Raw genomic sequence first — 18,971 nt, 5'->3', positions numbered from 1 at the left:
TGGGGGCTACTCCTCACTAGGGAAAGAGTAGGAGCATTTGTGGGTCTACAGGGCAGGGCTGGCTTATATTAGACACCATCTGATTGGGGCTGTATATTATAGGAGGGCAGGATCCACGTCTCTCTATTTCACCACTAAAGCTGCAGGCCGAGGGCCTAGCCTAGGATCTGGGGCAGAGTAGGGATGCCCGTGGACGGGTGCTGACCGATAGCAGGGGGCTCATGTTTATTGGATCCTTGCTGGGTTCCGGTGGACATTGGCGGTGTGCCGCCTCAGCTACGTACGGAACTACTTGGGGAGATTGCAAAGACGTTGATGCCTGAGTCCTGTTTCCCCAGATATTCTGTTTTACTTCATTTAGGGTACAGACTGGACACTGTTGCATTTTTTTTAAAGCTCCCCAGGTGACTGAGGTACAACCAAGGTGGGGAGCACTATCTTCTGTGCCCCGTCCCATCTAACCCTTCCATTAGCTCTCGAGGTGGTTACTATTGGCATGCATGCCCATTTTGCAGATGAGAAAGCAGATGCTCAGAGATGTTTGACAGCCTGCCCAAGGCCACACAGCGAGGAGGTGGTGGAGTCAGAAGTTCACCTGAGATGGCCTGACTTCAGCACCTGGTCACAGCCACAAACCACACAGAATACGCAGAGGGATGAAGGGGCATCATTAGAGCCGTAGAAAAAGGAAGAAGGTGCAGGCAGGGTTAGGAAGCCCCTTTGCAGATGCAACAAGGAGCTGTGCCTGGTCGCAAGCTCCTCCTAAGGGGTGTGGCCCCCAGTTCCCTTAGGGGAAGATGAGTCCCACCCTGGGCTGCTTCTAGAGCAGCAGAGACACCTTCCTGGGTCTGTAACTTGTCCTGTGGGTCAGAGATGTTTGGACTGGGGGCAGGTGTCTGATTCCAGAGCCAACAGTTCCCAGACTGGACAGCAGCACATCAGTGGGTCTGGCTGTCTACAAAAAAGCCTTTCCTTGTAACCTAATCCCAGTTGACATAAGTTAAATAAGCGTTTATGAAATTAATTGCTTGATAATGCATTTTACAAACCAATGAGTAGGTCGGTGTACTGCTCACATTTCCCTTTTTAATCCCAAATATCCACTTTCCTTATTGGATCTTCTGATCAGCTTATGCTCTACCCTTCTGACTATAATGATTGGAGCCTCAGGGCAAGTCATTCATTCATTCATTCATTCAGTATCTTCTCTGTGCCAGACTGTCTCCTAGATGCCAGAGCATTTCCTTGTGGGTAACCACGCATCAAACCGCAACGAGAGAAGGACCTGGATTCATGTTGATTTTCACTTGCCTTAATGTAAAACAGGATTTCAGATTCTGCTAGTTTATCTTGCACGGCCAAAGCCCCAGTTATCTCTGCTTCACTAAGTCTTGAGATTGGTTTGGAACTTGAACATATATTCTTCGAGACCATTAAAAGTGGTTTAATTGGCTGTTCAGGGATGTCCTCCACTCAACTCTCCAGATGGATCATCTCTCTCATCTCTCCCAAGAACTGGGAGGCCGGAAGCTCTCACCTGGATGATCCACTCTCCTGGATTTATTTCGCTTGCTCTGGGCCCAGAAGCATCCAGCTTTGCATTGCAGATCCGGCCTCTGCTCACGGCTGCACCTCCAAATCCTACCTCAGATACTCGATGGGGTCCACAAAGCTACAACCCCACAGGGTGGGGCGGTGTCAGCCCATGTCCTCTGAGGAGAAGCCAAAGTTGTTTTTACAGATTCAAGCCTCACCTTGATAAAGCATGAGGATGGGGTTATCTGAAGGAGGACTTCAAGAAGAAAGATAGACAGCCACCTGGGATTATGTAACAGAGCAGAAAGGCAATGACCTTGGGAGTCAGATTGTCCTAATCCACTGGTTTGTCACCATGCATTTGTACCAGACACAGGGCTTGTAGGCAGGTTTTCCCAGCTCTTAACTGTGTAACTTTCGCCAGTCACATAACCCTGAGTCTGTCTGGTTCACAGGCTCTCTGAAAATTAACCGAAGCCAGAGATGTGACAACCGGCCAGTAATTGATAGGTGCTGGTTCCTCCGGCTGGTTTAGGAGCAGTGCCCAGTCATTTGGAACTGGGCACCTCATCCTTATTTACTGTTATTTGTTGAAATATATTTTATCTCACCCGTCCCTAAGGCTCTATGTGACGCATACATATATTTGTATACATACACAGGAATGCACACACACATTATAAATGTGTGTATATTTTACAAAGATAAACAGAGAGACAGATGAAGCTAGACTGGAGAAAGACAGATAGAGACGAGCGCACATTTCTAGATATTTTCCTGAAGTCACTTCTGGATCATTTCTAGTGCCTACCAAAGCATTCAGCATACATTTAATACCAATCTGTTGAATGAATGCATTTCAGAATCCATGGCTCGTATGTGTGTGTGTTGACTGTGTTTTGTAGTTTTAACTGTAACTCGAGGGACAAAATCATATTTAATATGAGATACCAGAAAATAAAATTAAATAAGTCAAAGCACTGAGCAACATACCAGAAAACAAGTCTGAATTTCCTAATCCTCTTCTTTTCTTCCTTTTCCCTTCCAGTTTGGACTGCCAGATAAACAACAGGATATCCGGTTCAATTTGAATTTCAGATTAAAAAAAAATCTTATAGTATAAGTATGTCCTAAATATTGTATGGTCAAATATTACACGGGTCATACATATACTTAAAAACAAACAAACAAACAAACAAATACCTATTCCTCCTGTGTTTTATTTGTTAAGTCTGGCAACCCTACCTGACCATTCTAGATTAGTCCCTAAATTCTTTCTTTTTTTTTTTTTCCAATGCTGTTTAAGGGCTCAAAGGCCTTCAGCGGTTTTTCATCACCTATGGGATAAGGTAGAAACCCTTTAACCTGGTGTCTGATCCAAAAGCCTTTGTCGCCTCCCTGCCCCGTTCAGACAGGAGGTCTCGAGGCTGCCTGGTGCAGTCACCCTCTGTCCAGGTCCGGCCCGGCCGCTTCAAGCCCTGCAGGCAGCTGGGACAGGGCACGAGGACTATGGTCCCCGTTCCAGTTTACATTTCTCATTAACCGCCTCCCCCAGAAGCGGTTATGGTTCTGTATCAGCTGGTCCCAGCCCCCTGCTGTTCTATGCCTCCAGCAGTGTCCTGCTCAGAAACCAGCCTCACATCCAAACAGACGGAAGGCCAGCAAACCTTTTCCTTTACCTTTTCAGGGCACTGAAAATACAATTACCTTTTCCCTAGTCATGGAAGAGCTCATAAAGAGCCTTATCGGAGATTGAGCCTCTGCAGTGGGTAATGGACCATAACTCACAGCCTGGGTGCCGGGGTTTCAGCAGGCGTGAGTCACTTGCAGGCTGTTTGGGGAGCATTTCCCTCCCACCAGCCTCCCCACATTGCCTAGCTGGACACCCCCAGGCTGCCTTTGGAGGTTTGGACAACATGAGGCTGAAAAGCACTCGAAGGAGGGGTGGGGCTTGCAGAAGGCAGAGAAGGGGAATTTTAGGAAAGCCAGCAGAGCAGGGATGGCTGGAGCTTCCTTGCAGGCTAGGGACCATCCCTGAGTGTCGCGTCACCTAGAAAAATGGGAGCCATGGTCCTAGCTGTCAGGGTGGTGAAGAGGCACTGAGATGGGGCACAGGAAGTGTCTCCCGGGACAACCCACCTTCCCCTCTCCTCCCCTCCCCTCCTTGCACTTCCAGTCCCCTACCCCAGTGCACTTCCAGTCCCCTACCCCAGTGCACTTCCAGTCCCCTACCCCAGTGCGCAACCAGCAGCCAGACGGCTAGGCGGCCCCCTCCGACGGCTGGTTCTCTCTTGTAGGGATGGCAGCCATTTGAAGCCACACTGAGTCAGCACTGGGCTGAAGCAAAGACATGGGACCCTGCCTCCGAGCCCCCTTACCGCCCACCCGTCCTGAAGACGTTCCAGGGCCTGGTGCCTCTGGCCGGGCTGTCCTCTCTGGCCGGGCTGTCCTCTCTGCCCTGGCGAATCACCATGATGCCAAGAAGGCTCAGCTGGCATTCTCCAAAAATGGCCTCTCGCTCATGAAATCCTTTCCAGCCCTCAGCCCGCCGACTTTTGCGAACCATCTGAGGCCGGGCACCTTTGTCAGCCCCAGTTTACAGCTGAGGGAGCCAAAGCTTAGAAGTCCGAATTCACCAGCCCCGCCGGTTGCTGTTTGCTTCCAGAGCTGTGATCTTAACCACTGGGCCCGCAGGAGGCTGGAGAGGGACTTTGGTTTCACGTGCACAGGCTGGAAGTTTCCATTTTTCCCTCCCCCATCCATCCTGGGAATAGAGAGGGGTCCCCAAAGCCCGAAACCCTTGGCCCACCCGATGCACCCAGGTTGGCTTCAAAGCCGGCCCAGCCACTCTTGGGAAGGAAGTCTCCCCCTCCCTCCACGGCCTTTCGGCCACGATCTTTCTCCTGGGTGTTTTTTTTTCTTTATTTCTCTCTGTGGCTCTGGCCCTTTCTCCCTGAAAATACAGTTTGCTGATATTAAAAAGAAACACACAACCACTAAACACATTTTATATAGTCTTTGAAGTCTGATGGCCTCGGGCTCCGGATTGATAAGCATGCTGATAGTGCAGACCAGAGCTGGGAAGACAGCACCGGCTGCAGGGATGGACCCCCACAGGGGAGAGGAGGCAAGCCTGAGGGAAAGAGGTGGGGGCCCAGCTGATGGGAAGCGGGGCCCCCCTGGGAGTTGGGGGTACAGGCGAAGTACACAGGTCCCAGAGGGAGGTGGCCCCCACGGAGGCTCTCTGAAAGGGATTTGATCCCTCAGAGGCTGAGTGACTGGGGGGTTCCCTCTCAAAACAGGGAGGGAAAAAGAATGTTCTGTGTACCCCAAGGCCTCGGAGGGCATCTCTGCACCCACAGAAAGGATCAAGATGGGGAACTGGTGAGGTGTTCACAGGTACTTGCGGGATATAGGTACGTGTGTGAAGGGGGGTGGAGGTGGTGCCGAACTTGGCCTCCATCAGCCCCTTCCTACAAAGCTGCTGGCTTGGGGACCGCACCCCAAGTGTAGACTCTCGGCCAGAGCACTGGGGACATGATGCCCTGTTGGAACAACGGTCTGCAAGTCCAAAAGAGGAGAAAAACTGCCTGCAGGGAGCTCCCAGGCTGTTGGGGAGACCCAGCGTTTGTCTCTGGGAAGGGCCAGGTGACGTGGGGGGAAGAGGGACCCACATAAACATAAAAACCCCGGTCCAAGAGATGTCCTCCTCAGTGTCAACCCCCATCCACCAAAGCCAGCTTTTATAATCCAGCCCCCAAACTTCTGTTGGGAGGAGGCTTCTCAGCCAGAGAGGTGGCCACTCTGCTCTCCAGGCCCATTGTGGCTGCCTCCGGTGAGGCCTTCCGGGAGGCTTGGTCTCCCTAGATCCATTCTCAGTTCTCTGGCCATCCCTGGTCCCTCTGAGCCCATCTCACTTCCAAGTCAGCTCCTGCCTTCCCATCCATCCCCGAGGCTCCCACCCTGACACCCCAAGTGTCCTCACTTTGCACACAGCTTCCAGCAATAGAACCTCGTTTGTGTGCCCATCACCTGTCAGGGGGAGAACTCCTGCTTTCCACGTCCTCCTCTTGGCGCCTAACACAACCCGGCCACGACGTTCATGCCACAGATGTTAAATGCATGCTCTGTGTTGGGCCCATGCATGCCATCTCATCGGTAGATGGGAGGCCGAGGCTCCGAGAAGCCTGAGAACTGGCTCTCCCATTGCCTGGGTCATTCCCGTCATCCCTCAGGTCCCTGCCTAAATGTCCCTTCCTTAGGGATGTCACACAGTGTCCTGCATGTCTTGGTAGCAGTAATCACAGTGGTATTTAATCAATCGTTTCTTTGATGGTTCACTCTCTCCCCACTCTTCCGCAGCCCCATAAGGGAGGGCACATGTCTGTGCTGCTGACCACTCTATCCCGAATGCTTAGCACCGATGCTGGCTCGGAGAAGACCCCCCCCCCCCGCCCCGCCGCCGGAAATATTTGCTCTTTGAGGAACCAGTGACTTACAGATTTTGCACACCTACAGCGCTCTGGACTTCAACTGACTCGGGTGTACACAGGTGGAAAATAGGTCCCCACGACCAGCTCACTGTCAAGGTAACTTATTCCTGGATCCTAGTAAATACTGTTTAAGATTCTACTTTCCAGGAAACCATCAACAAAATGAAAAGGCAACCTACTGAATGTGAGGAGATATTTACAAAGCATACATCTGATAATGGATTAACATACAAAATATATAAAGAAATCGCACAACTTAATATCAAAAACCAAACAACTAGATTAAAAACATGGGCAGAGGTCTTGGGTAGACATTTTTCCAAAGAAGACATACAGATGGGCCAACATGAAAAGATGCTCAACATCACTCATCATCAAGAAAATGCAAATCAAAACCACGATGAGATCCCACCTCACACCTGCTTGACTGGCTAGTATCAAAAAGACAAAAAATAGTAAGTGTTGGCAAGGATGTGGAGAAAAAGGGAACCCTCATGAACTGTTAGTGGGAATGCACATCAGTGGAAAACAGTATGGAGGTTCCTCCAAAAATAAAAAATAGAACTACCATACAATTCAGCAATCCCACTTCTAGTTATTTATCTGAAGAAAATGAAAACACCAATTTGAAGAGATTTATGCACCGCTCTGTTCATTGTATCATTGTTTACAGTATTCAAGATAGGAAAGCAAATGAAGTGTCCATTAATAGATGAAGGGATAAAGAAGATGTGAGATATATATATATATATATATATATATAAATCTATAATGGAATATTACTCAGCTGTAAAAAAGATTGAGATCTTACCATTTGCAACAACATGGATGGAACTAGAAGGTATTATGCTAGATCAAGTAAGTCAGACAGAAAGACAAATACAGTATGATTTCACTTATATGTGGAATCTAAAAAAACAAACAAAGTAAAACAGTGTCACAGACACAGGAAACAAAACTTTAGTTACCAGAGGGGGGATGGGCTGGGGGGGGAATGGATGAAATGGGTGAAAGGGATTAAGAGGTACAACTTCCAGCTATAAATAAGTCATAGGGATGTCATGTGCAGCATAGGGTGTATAGTCGATAATACCGTAATAACTTTTCTATGGTGACAGGTGATAACTACACTTATTGTGGCAATCATTTTGTAATGTATAAAAATACTGAATCACTATGATGTACACCAGAAATTAAGAGGATATGTATGTCACTTATTCTTCAATTTTTCCATTTCCTTCCCCCAATTAAAACAACACTATCAGAATACTTTATACTAATCAGAGTGGAAAAAATTAGAAAATTGGATAACGCCGTGTATTGCCAACAACGCGGGGAGCACCATGTTCTGGAAGAAACCTGGCAATATTTAGGGAAATGAAGTACCACATACCATGACTCTACCATCCCGCTCCTAGGAGACCCAGGGATACCCCCGGGTCCCAGCAGGGCTGTCTGGGTGAACACCTTTAGGAGACCAGTTGTCCCTCTGGAAGCCTCGGCGTTAGTTGGAGGCATCGAACAAGATTTACACACAGCAACACAGGTAGACCTTAAAAACACAGAGTTACGTGAAAAAATTAAGCAGCAGAATGAGATCTGTAGCCACTACAATTTATGTAAATTAAAACACATTCACACAATAAACAGCATCGTATATTTTCCAGGAAGCATCCGTATCTCAGGACATAGATTAGAGGGGGGCTCGGGAACAGGATCAGGGGATAAGGGAGAAGATCGAAAACAGGAGTGAGGCTGTGAAAGAACATGGTGGTAACAGGCATGAGCTGAGGAGCGTGGGGAGCCTTCCTTACTATGGCTTCAAGGTAAAGGTAACAACTGACCGGCCAACGACCTTCTTCCTCCCCTGCCATCTGTGGTCCCCATGGGGCTAGAATAGATTGAGACAAGATTTCTCAGCCTCAGCACCGGGGCCATTTTGCTGTGGGGCCGTCCTGTGCACTGTAGGATGTCTGCCAGCATCTGGCCTCTCCTGCCAGCTACCAGTAGCACCGGCTGAGTGGTGACAACCACAATGTCTCCAGACATTGCCAGATGTCCCCTGGGGGGAACAAAATCATCCCTGGTGGAGAACCACTGGGTGGGGATAAAAGTCTGAAAATGGCGCCATGTCTTCCAGGTAAGTGGTGCACACTTGCTTTACCAAAACCCAAATTCAGAGCACCAGAGCCTCAGGACCCGGGATGGAGCTGGGAGCTCCATCTTGAAAGCTGCCGGCGACCCTTGCATGTTTCCATCAAGGCTCTGTGGAGATTCCAGTTACAGCCCGCAACCGTGTCTGCCTTGGGCTTCCTCCTAATTTTAACAGGCAGCTGGATTTGCATAGGACATTTGCATCTGAGATTACCCATGGTTCTCTCGGAGACACCGTCTATAGCAGACGGTGGCAAAAAAATATATAATTCCATTTCAGCTTGCCAGGGAGGAGGGAGGAAAGAGGAGTGCTTCGGGGAGGGAGGGCACTTGCAGGAAATTGCAGTGCCTTATGCATTCGGTGGGGGGTTCGGAAGGGGATGTTCTACTGGTCACTGGGCAAAGATGACTGTCTGTCCTGGCATTGGCATGCAAATAGGTGAATCCAATAGTGAATGAAGGGGGCCCCTTGAGACTCTATCAGGAGGGGGCTGCTGTTTCAAGTGGAGGCAGTTAGAGGGAAGAGGAGGATAGTGTAGACTGTCTACAGATAAGCACACAGACCCAGGCCCTGCCCCCAGAACCCAGCCACCCAACAGCACTGCCTGAGAGCCCACTCTGCCAGACAGTGCTTCCAGAGTGTTTTCCTCACACAGGGCTATTTCAACACACAGCCCCACCCCTCTCAAGGGAGGCATCACTCCCCTCATTTAGAAGAGGAGGAAACAGAGACTCCCAGATCTTATCCTTAGTGAAGAGCAGATCCTGAAGTAGAATGGAAGTCTGCCAGACTCTAAAATCAGTCCTCTTTCCAAACCCTTCGGTGGGATCTCATGGATTTGCAAAATTAATGAATAAAGCAAGGGTATAGTAGGTAGTACTCAAGATGGACAGACAGCCTCTCCCTTACAGGTCGGCAGCTCCTACTTAGCCCAAGATGCAGCCAGGCCTGGATCCTTTAATGTAAAGACAGACACCTGTGAGCCATGACCAGATGCCAAGTGAGGTATGTATATTCCACATGGGTCAAGGCTAAATTGGAAACTTCCCCACTGAACTCATACTCATCCCAGGTACCCTAGGATAGTCATACTCTCCACTTTGCTGTCCCAGGGCCTTGCGGTCCTCTATTATTACACGTAATTTATTCTTTGTATATCTCTCTCTCCCACTAGTCCAGGAACATCTTGAGGGCAGAGATCGTGACTGGCTCATCTCTCTATTTCCAGTGTTCAATAAATATATGTGCTATAAACTGAGCTAATTTTGGGCTGGGAATGGTGAGTAACCAATCCATATCATTCCGTGGAAGTGTTTCTTGATTTTCCCAGAAGGATGATTGTAAATGAACCGTCCCCTAAACCAAGTGTAAAAGGAGGCATTGTGTCCCTGACCACATTCTTCCTTACCTACTTGATGTCCATGAACATGCCAAGGACTCCTCAAGGGGTAAGAACTTGTCCAATTGTCCCTGCATTCTCAGTGCCAAGAACAGGGTCTTGCATGTAAGAAATAGAAGATGGATGGATGGATGGATAGATGAGATGGATGGAGGATGGATGGATGGACGGACAGACGGATGGATGGATGGATGAATGAATAGACAGTTGATGGAAAAGAAAGAAGGTAGATATATATTGATAGGCATATGGTTGTATGGTGGTTTTTTAATACTTATGTGAGTGGATAGATGGATGGTGGATTTATGGATGAGTTAGTAGACATACAGATGAACGTGGATGGTTGGGTGTTTGGATGTGGGAGAGTGATCATGTCAGTGAAAGGATGAATGAATGGATGGATGAAGGTTGGATTGGTGGATTGATGGTTTGCAGGGTGAGTTAAGTGTATATGGGTAGGTGGTGAACAGCTAGATAGATCCACATGGAGTGGGAGGGTGGACGGCTGGTAAGGTTGCTTAGATGAATAAATTGTCTTTCCATCTCCTGATATCATGCTCAACCTTCTTAAGTAAAATAGCTTTTTGTACTCCTTTTTCCTGCAAGTCCTGAAGTCCCCCTGCCTCTCCTGCTCTCTTACATCCTCCAAGCAGGGCTCTAAGATGCCAGATGGAAGTCTTCCCAGGAAGTTCAGCTCCAGTCCCTGCCTCTGTGCCGAGCATTCCACACTGTGCAGAGATTTAATACTTAACTCCAGCCTCTCCCCACTCCTTACCTGCCTGAGGAGGTAGAGGCAGCAATTTGCATATTTATTAAATATCTCTTAGCAGGATACACAAGCCGCATTGCTACATCCTGCTCCCGAAGCCGTCCTGCTGGCAGACAAGACCGCGCGCATGCCATCAGCGCTGCATCACCGCCCATTAAGTAGCTGTTCCAGAGCCCAGGAGGCGAGGAGGGAAATGAGGGGTCACAGGGCAGGTGGGGAGGAGGAGGTCCTGGAGCCCGGGACACCGCTGTCTCACAGCTGTTCGGCAGTGGTGGGGAGGGTCTCTTCTTGGCTCAGGCAGAAAGGGTTCTGCAAGCATCTCCTCCAGCCCCTGTGTCCACCTGGGCACCCCTGAAAACCAGCCCTGTCCTTAGAAAATTCCCAGAGGAGGACACTTAGAAGCATCTTTGTTTTGGGTTCCTTCTGCTGCTCGGTTTACTTGGAAGTCCATCCTATTGTCTAAACAGAAGTGGGCTTGCCTTTGAGTAAGCCCATTGCTGGTGCATTGTCTTTGGTCAAAATGGCATAAGTGTCCCCCGTGGCTCAGGGCACCCTTCCTCAAGTAGTCATCCAATGAGATCCAGCCGCAGGTCTAAGTAGCCAGAGCCTTGGGCACCAGTGCCCTCTGTTTCCTGGAAAGAAGTCCTGGGGGTGAGTATCCTTCTAGGGACCAGGAAGTTCCTGCTATAAACAGGGATGAACCCCCCCCCCAGACTGGGTGCCCTGACTCTTCTTCCTGTCTCTTGTCACAGTTCCTAGATTGGGGCGCAAATCCTAGGATGTGGTTTCTGGGGTTGGACTTTCCATGTGCTGATCCGTGTCTCACCTCTTATTAGCTGGGTGACCTGCGGTAGGTGACAGAATCTCTCTGAGCCTCAGTTTCCTCATCTGTAAATGGGGGCGATGATCATACCCACCTCACAAAGTTATTATGCAGGTAAGTACAATGTAAGATGTTGAGGGATTAGCACAATACCTGGCTCTGGGCTGAATATTCAGGAAATGCCAGTTGTGATAGTTATGGAATCATACAAAGTTGTAAGTGCAAAGTGAGGCTGATTGCTTGCTCACCTTTCCCAGGGAGAAGGGAAGAGTATTCATATTCTGTCTGCTGGATTCAGCTCTGAGCGCTTGTGAGGTAGATATTCCCAACACCCCCACTTTACAGATGAAGAAACTGAGTCCCAGAGGGAGGAGGGAAACACATGAGACCACATTTGTTGGAGACCCCCATTCTTCTTGGTTTCCTTTTCACAGGCAAGTCACGAGGGTTCTCTGCCCTGGGGAAGAGCTTAGGACCCAAGGAAGAGGAGGAAGAAACCCACAAACAGCTTTTCCAGCTCCATCTGCCCCCGCATCGCACTGCCCTGCACTGGCAGGAGCCGGAAGGAAGGGTCTGGGCTACAGCCTCGTAAACCTTCCTGAAAGCCCTCATAAATGTAAGGCCCGGCTGGCTCCAAGTCTGCTGCTGCAAAAACCAAATCCCTGGTCATAAAGTAATCCCCATAAAAAAAATAAAATAAAAAAAGAGGAAGAAAAGAAAAAAATCTGTGCAGTAAAAACAGTAAGAACCTCTAGGACATAAGGAAGAGGAGGCTGAGCTCCCATGAGCTCAGGCTCCACCCAAAGGCACCAAGCTCGGGGAGGCTCATGGACCAACGGTCCAAGAAGGCAGAGTGGGTAGGGGTGGGGGGGGTGGGGAAAGCAGGTGTTGAAGAACGGTAATGTTTCTGATGGTGATGATGGTAGCACTGAGGTAGCTTCTAGAAGAAGCCCACTCATGCCCACCCTCTCACTGGAGCTGCCAATGTCTCAAGGTTTCCAGGGTTAGGATCCCCATTGTACAGATGAAGAAACTGAGGTCAAGGAGAGTAGGACTTCGCTATCAGAACTCAGGCCTGCTGCCCCCTCTTGAACCCTACATTGCTACTCTTATGAGCCAAGTCCCCAGGAGAGATAGGGGGCCTGACTGCCCCTTCCCAACAAGGAATCCGAGGCTGGGGAGTAGATGCAGCTGTGGCATCCTAGGTGGGTGCCTGCACATCCTCGAGTCTCTGATTGTCATCTATTCACTGAGGATGATTGTTCTTACCTCACCTGGGGGTGGAATGAGATGGGAGATGTACAGGTGTAAGGATCCGGTGCATGCTCAGGGCTCCGACAGTAGGAGCTATGGGATCCAGGGTGGGGTGCTTAGAATCCCGGTGAACTGAAGCCCCCAGGCCAAGGGACCAGGATCACATTTGGGGGTGAGGACAACTCCGTACTGGCACAAACTGCCTTTCCCCTCATCAGCACCCACCCCACACACAGACAAAGCAGTTCTCCTCAGCTCCAAGCTTCCCAGTCCTGACAACTCACGCCTTCCTCCCCCACCTCCCAAGCCTTTCTATTCGCAGGCTTATCTCTTCCCTGCGCCTCTCTCCTTCCCTTTCTGCCCCTTCACTGGCTTTTGTCTGCCAGGTTCCAACCTCTCCATCTTTCTGTGGTGCTGACAATCTCCTTTGCTCTCTCCTTCCACGTTCTGGAGACTATTGTCCTCCTGGCTATCAGAGCCGACTCTGCATTTCCCCACTCAAGACGACATGCACTGGCCTCTCCTTGGACCCTCTGGTGGCCCCGCCCAGGAGCCAGACTCTGTCCTGAGGCCTGTCCCAGCCTCATCCCTTGTGAAAGGCTCACTTTGATCCCAGCCCACAGTCCTTCAGTGAATGGGAAGTGCCCTTGTCCCCCACAGCCCTCCCCACACCCTGCAGGAAGTGAGCTCTGTAAGAAGCCCACCAGGCTCATCCTCCTCCATCTCCCCGAGGACAGGAGGAAGGGACAGATGTCCTGCTCCTTCATCTCCCACCCAGCGCCAGGAATTTAGGAAGAGCGTGTTTTGAGTGACTGAACCTCCGGGAATGAGCTCCCTGACACAAGGAATCTCTCAGGCAGAGAAGGTATCTCCTGCCCCTCGCTTCACCTCTGCCACCCTCCGCTCCTGCACAGACACAAAACAAATGCAAGGAAGCCCAAACCTGTTCCCATCAATTCTACTTGAGAATGCTGTGGGGGAGGGGGTTGCAGGAGAGGAAGCTTCCAGAAGCCTTGGTCTCACCACCTGTGAAACCGGGTAATAGTACCTACTCACAGGGCTGTTGGGAGGACCACCTGAGTTCCCAAATGCGAACCACTCACTTGCAAGCCCAGAGCACCACGAACAGGCGTGGATGTTTGCTGCCACCATGACTCCTGGTGGTCGTGCTGCCCCAGGCTCCCTTCTGCCCCCAGCCTCACTTCCAATCTTAAGTGCTTCTTTCCCACCCTGGGGAGCCAAATGACTTCCAGGTGCTAGAAACCGGAGTCCCCTCAGGCAGGTGGCGGATCTCTTGCAAGAACAGAAACAGTAGTAACGATACAGGTAACAGTAAAGACCGGCTACTGTTTATTGAGTAGTTACTATGCGCCGCCCGTGAATGGCCTCGGGCAATCCTCACCAGATCCAACGAGGTAGCCACCACCATTCCCTTCCCGTCCCAGATGACAGGCCCTGACTGGTGCAGCCCCTCTCCCCAGCCCACGGAGCGCTTCAGGGGCAGGGCATCAGTCTGACTCCATAGCAGTGTTCTGGCTGCCTTGAGTTGCCCCTCCCCCTTGCTGGGACTTCATTTCCCCATCTGTAAAATGGGTACCAATACTAACAGGGCCTGGGGTGTGATGAAGACAGCAGTCCCAATAAGATTTGCCAAGGAGGCCAGGGACTGCCAAGCCTGGCCTGCCTGGAAAGGGTTAAGGTGCCGGAGCTTGTCCAGGGCCCTGCCTCCTCCTCAGAGGGTCCACCCTGACAGTGGGGGCCCAGAGATAATTGGCTCCAGCAGGGCTCCACTTCAGAGAGACCAGGGGATCGGTGAGGGAGAGGAGCGTGCTGGAGCCCCAGGAGGCATTGCTGGCAGCCGGACTCCTGGGAGGGGTGGTTGGGGCTCCGCATGGGGGTAAGGGAGTGCGGGCACAGGGACAACAGGGCCAGGGCTCCGAGGCCAGCGACCCCAGACTTGGCAGATGGAAGCCCAGAGAGGGGCCGGGCCTCTAGTCCTGTTACTGCCCCTCCCTCCTCAGGGGCTGCAACTATTAGTAGTAATAATAATAATCATACTACTGATCATCAGTAAGTTACCCAGAGCCCCTTCTCTGCCAGACACCTGCTTGGTGGTTAACATTACCTCGCTCACCCCCACAGCAGCCCTCGGGGACAGGACCGCTTCACAAGCCTCATTGCACAGGAGGGGAAAATGCAGACTTTCAGATCTGCCCAGGCTCACCCAGCTAATGGGTGGCATGCTGGTTTTGAACCTGGGTCTGACTCTGAAACCTATGTCCTTTCTAAGAAGCTAGACTGCCTCATACAAGACCCGTTATTGATTCTCTCGGGCTTCTGTGTCCCCTCTCAAGCTTGGCACAGACTGGGGCCCACTTTGATGGGGTCACCGTGACCACTGGGGTAGGACAGACCTGGGTTCAAATCCTGACACTATGTAAACGAGAGTGCTGCATGCACGACACGCAGGCATGTTAGTGGGCACGCGCCTATGTTGTTGGTTGGTTAAGAGGTTGGTACAACTCCCAGCCCACCCCCGACAGAGTAAATATTGAGTAATTTCTCCAGCCCTAAGAATGCCTTGCGTTTAGCCAGAACCCATTTGCATTTCGGGACCTTCCAACCCGCCATCCTCTCTGCCTGGAATCTCTTCTCTTTTCCCACTTGGCTGTTTTCTGCTCATCCTTCCAGATGGTTCCTCGGGAAGCCTTGTTGGATTCCCTAGGCTGAATTAGATGTGCGCCCTCCCCTTCCGGCCTGCATAGCACCTTTAACAGCTCTCTCTTCCTGGTAATTGCCAATTACACATCTGTCTGGAGTACTGTGAGGTCCCTGCGGGCAGGGAGGGTGTCATACTCATCTTGCATCCCCAGCATCGTGCAGCACTTGGAAGGTGGCAAAGCCAATGAGCAAGGAATTAGACAAATGAAGAAATGAATGAATGGGTGACAGGGAAATCAACGTGAGCTGCATTCCTGTCTTGCCACGTTCGGGGTCAGAGACATGGGTGACAGAATCCCACCCCTGTCCCCAGGCACCCCCACCCTCACCAGTGTTCTTCTCCTCAACATTTAAATGTGCCTGTTGCCCTTGCTGAAGATGCTGCCTGGGCATGAATCTAGAGGGTCAAGACCACGGTGACCTCTAGAGTCTGTAGCCACTGGCCAAGGGTGCGATCTAGAGATCATGGGGCCAGCGTGACATGAGATATCAAGGGGTGGGTGTCCCTGAGAGACCCGATTTCCTCTGAATTTGCCTGGATTTGCACACCACTTGGCTATTCCTTGAGAGAGGGGAGAACACATGTACGACAGTACATGGCTTCAGAAATCTACATGCTCCTTATTCCGAGCATCTGCCCTTCCCCCGATCCTCCTGCCAGAGGAAGAACTAAATTTATTGTGAATTGGCGCGTGTCCCCTGGCCCTGGCCCAACCCCATCCTCATCTCTGTCGGAGAAGTAAAGTCTACTTCCTTTGCTTTGGACACCAGCAAGGAAGCTTCTGGACTTCCAAATGCTGTCTTCCAGGAAATTGGAGTTTGAACATGATGCCTTGGGCGATGTGACCAAAGGAGAAAGTTCTCGCTGAAATCCCCACGTCGTAAAATGTCAGGATGTCTGCGGTCTTTATTTATAGACAGATTGCTTTTCAACTTTTCTCACTCCAACATTTCGATGTGTTATTCCTGAAGATAAATGCACATTATGATTTCATAATAGAAATTGCATTTCTCCCCCGTGTCACCTCTAAGCATGTATATACATAAATATGGCACATTGCCTCCGACAGTAATTTAAAAGGCACTTTGGAGAACATATTGATCATGACCAGAGAACGGGGCTGGCATGGTCTCGATTTCATCGAAGTCCGCCTCCTCCCAGCCCCTGCCTTTCCTCTTCTTCTTCGTTCAGATCCTGAAGCTTGGGGACTTATGATTTCCATTTATCTTTGTACATCGGGATGTTTGTTTATAGGCACCAGGGGCTTTGCGGGGGGGACATGAAATTTTATAACTCCAAAGTGTAAACAAGGAATGAAAAATGTAGCCTTCTACCAGAGTGAGTTCCCTGGAGGCAGGAATCCTCTATCTCACTGCTGCATGGACTTGAGATGGCGTGGGGTGGACACTGTCCACCGCTGCCTCGGGGCCACCTGGGTGTACCCTTTCCTTTTAGCTCACCAGCACATTCTCCTACAATTGAATTCCTGGTCCAGCCGGAGCACCCTCCTCTCTACTCGTCTGCCTCTCGGGGACCTCAGGCTCACCTGGGAACACTCACCTCCTCTTAGCACTTTGAGCCACTCCCCATCACTCCTGGAAACTACTAGAAACTCACCTCTTCTAGGGAGCCTCCATGACTACTCAGAGCTGCATCCAAGCATCCCACCCTCTCTATGGCACCTTCCACACTCTGCCCATTTTAAAGATGATTTATCTTTGGGCTTCTTTAAGATCGCATTGTCCTAGGCCAGGTAGCTCAGTGTGTTGGAGGTAACCAGGCTGGAATTTGCTGGGCCTCTACAATAATACACCAGGCAACTATCTTGAAGGGTAGTGTTTTATCCTCCCATTTTACAGAATAGAAAACGGAGGCTCAAAAATGTCAACCTACCCATCCACAGTCTTGAGGCACTAAGTGGAAGAGCCTTGATTCAAACTCTCAAACGTTTCATCATGCCAATGGGGCTAGGGTTTGGGGGTCCAATTTTCAAGAAGCCAATTACTTTTCCAACCGAGAAGAATAGCTCCAGAACTGTCCACTGACAGCAACCATGGTGCGGCCAAGTGTTCTGCAGACACTCACCTCTGGTCATAAGGGGGGCAGGCTGAGCAAGCCTTAGCTCTACCATCACCACACCCTCTTTATCTTTATACTATCTCCCTGGCCCTCCTCAACCTCTTCCATCGGCCCCTTTCCTCTGCCCACTCCTTCAACATCAATATTCCCTGCACTTTGGTCTTGGAACTCCTCTCTTCTTCCTTTCACTCTTCCCAGGCTCTCTCACCCAACCAACCCCTCTCCCCAGCTTCAAGGATCATTTTTCCCTTGGCAACGTTCCAATCCTCGTTCCAGCTCAGATCACTCTCTTGACTAGCCATCCACTGGGTGTCTCCATTGGGATGTCTTGTAGGTCTCTCAAAGGTAATCTGGCAAGGATTGAGCTCAACATCCCACCATCTTAGTGGGGGTACCATCACACAAAGCCAGAACCCTAGCCATCATTCTGGATTTCTTCTATATTATCACATCCATTCATTACCAGCCCCTCTATCTTCCACTTCTTAATATTTCTGGATGATCTCTCTTCTCCCTGTCTCCCTATATTATATATTAATTCAGGCCACCACTCATTCAGACTTGGCATAGCAGTGCCCTCCTAACGTATCCCCCAGTCCCCACTCTTACCCCTTCCAGTCCATTCCCCACATTACAGCCAGAGTGAGCTTCCTCGGGCAGAAAACTGGCCCCACCCATCATTCTCTTGTTTACATCCATCATGGTGTCTGTTGATGGCCAACACGGGCAGTTCCTCCCTCTTGTGTCCTCCCTCTCATTCCAGGCACATGTAGTAAGCACTCAATAAAGAGTTACCAAATGAATTCTCTGCCACTTCTCCTTGGGTCTGCTCTCTGGGTTTTGTGCCAGTTAACTTTTCCTTCCAGAGTCTCTCAGGAACGATTCTGCTTCAGCATCTCAGCTTTGCCACGGAGCCAAGACTGTGGGGGCTGAGCTGGCCCTTGCCTCTGCCATTAGCGGTCTTCCCCTCTCAATTACATGGTAATCCCTGTTAAAATTACAAATTTATTTATAGTTTTTCCCCCCTTTCTTTTTTTTTCCCACCCAGCAATTTTTATGGCTCATCGGCCATAACAAATTCTACTTCATAAAGCAAAGGCGCACATTATTATTACCTTATGGAAATAGGTGGCGGCGGCTGACTCCATTCCCGGCCGGCGTGTTGTCTCCATGAATCAGTAATGGTTTCAATCAACACCCCCGTGGGATTTGTTCCGCTCTTTGAGGCCGAGAGCATTTGGACCTGGAGGTGGTATATCGGCCTCCGAGCCAGCCGGACGGGCTCTGGATTTTGGTGGTTGTCCTGGTGATTCTATTTTGTCCAGGAATAAAGAGATCACGCTTGTGTGGGATATTTACCGAAAGCTCTCTGTAAGTATCGTTATGGTAACCGTATGAAGCAGGTGCTGGTCAAAAGCCCATTGTACAGGTGAGGAGAGCGTGGCCCAGAGACCCTTGAACTGCAGGTCAACATGACACGGTCAGGGGCTTCTGTGGGGGGAGCCACAGGCCACCTTGTTGCCTCTGATTGGCTCTGGGAGGCGCAAGGGGTTAGGGTAGGGGCTACAAATGAGCGCTGCCGGACCTCCCCTACTCTGTTCACTCCTCCCTGCCTCTGTATCCAGGTCTGCTCATATTTGGGAAGAAAATACACATCAGAGAATGACAAGGCTCCCTGCTGCTTGGACACAGAGCTAGAAATGATTAGCGGAACACCCTTCTTCCAGCCTCGCTTAGATGC

The 18,971-nt window shown here is 50.3% G+C and overlaps 1 long non-coding RNA gene across 1 annotated transcript; it reads right to left on the bottom strand.

Moving 5' to 3' along the window:
• Nucleotides 1–15,792: 15,792 nt before the first annotated feature.
• Nucleotides 15,793–18,698, bottom strand: LOC118550476 (uncharacterized). Its single transcript, XR_004924584.2, has 3 exons — nt 18,346–18,698; nt 18,026–18,218; nt 15,793–16,116 (listed from the first exon to the last, which is right to left on the bottom strand). It is a non-coding gene; the product is annotated as an uncharacterized LOC118550476 (long non-coding RNA).
• Nucleotides 18,699–18,971: the final 273 nt, after the last annotated feature.

This window comes from Halichoerus grypus, chromosome 5 (genome assembly GCF_964656455.1).
Source record: "Halichoerus grypus chromosome 5, mHalGry1.hap1.1, whole genome shotgun sequence".
NCBI classification, from domain to species: Eukaryota; Metazoa; Chordata; class Mammalia; order Carnivora; family Phocidae; genus Halichoerus; species Halichoerus grypus.
Note: the sequence above shows the minus strand (reverse complement) of the source record. Positions and strands in the feature narration are given on the sequence as shown.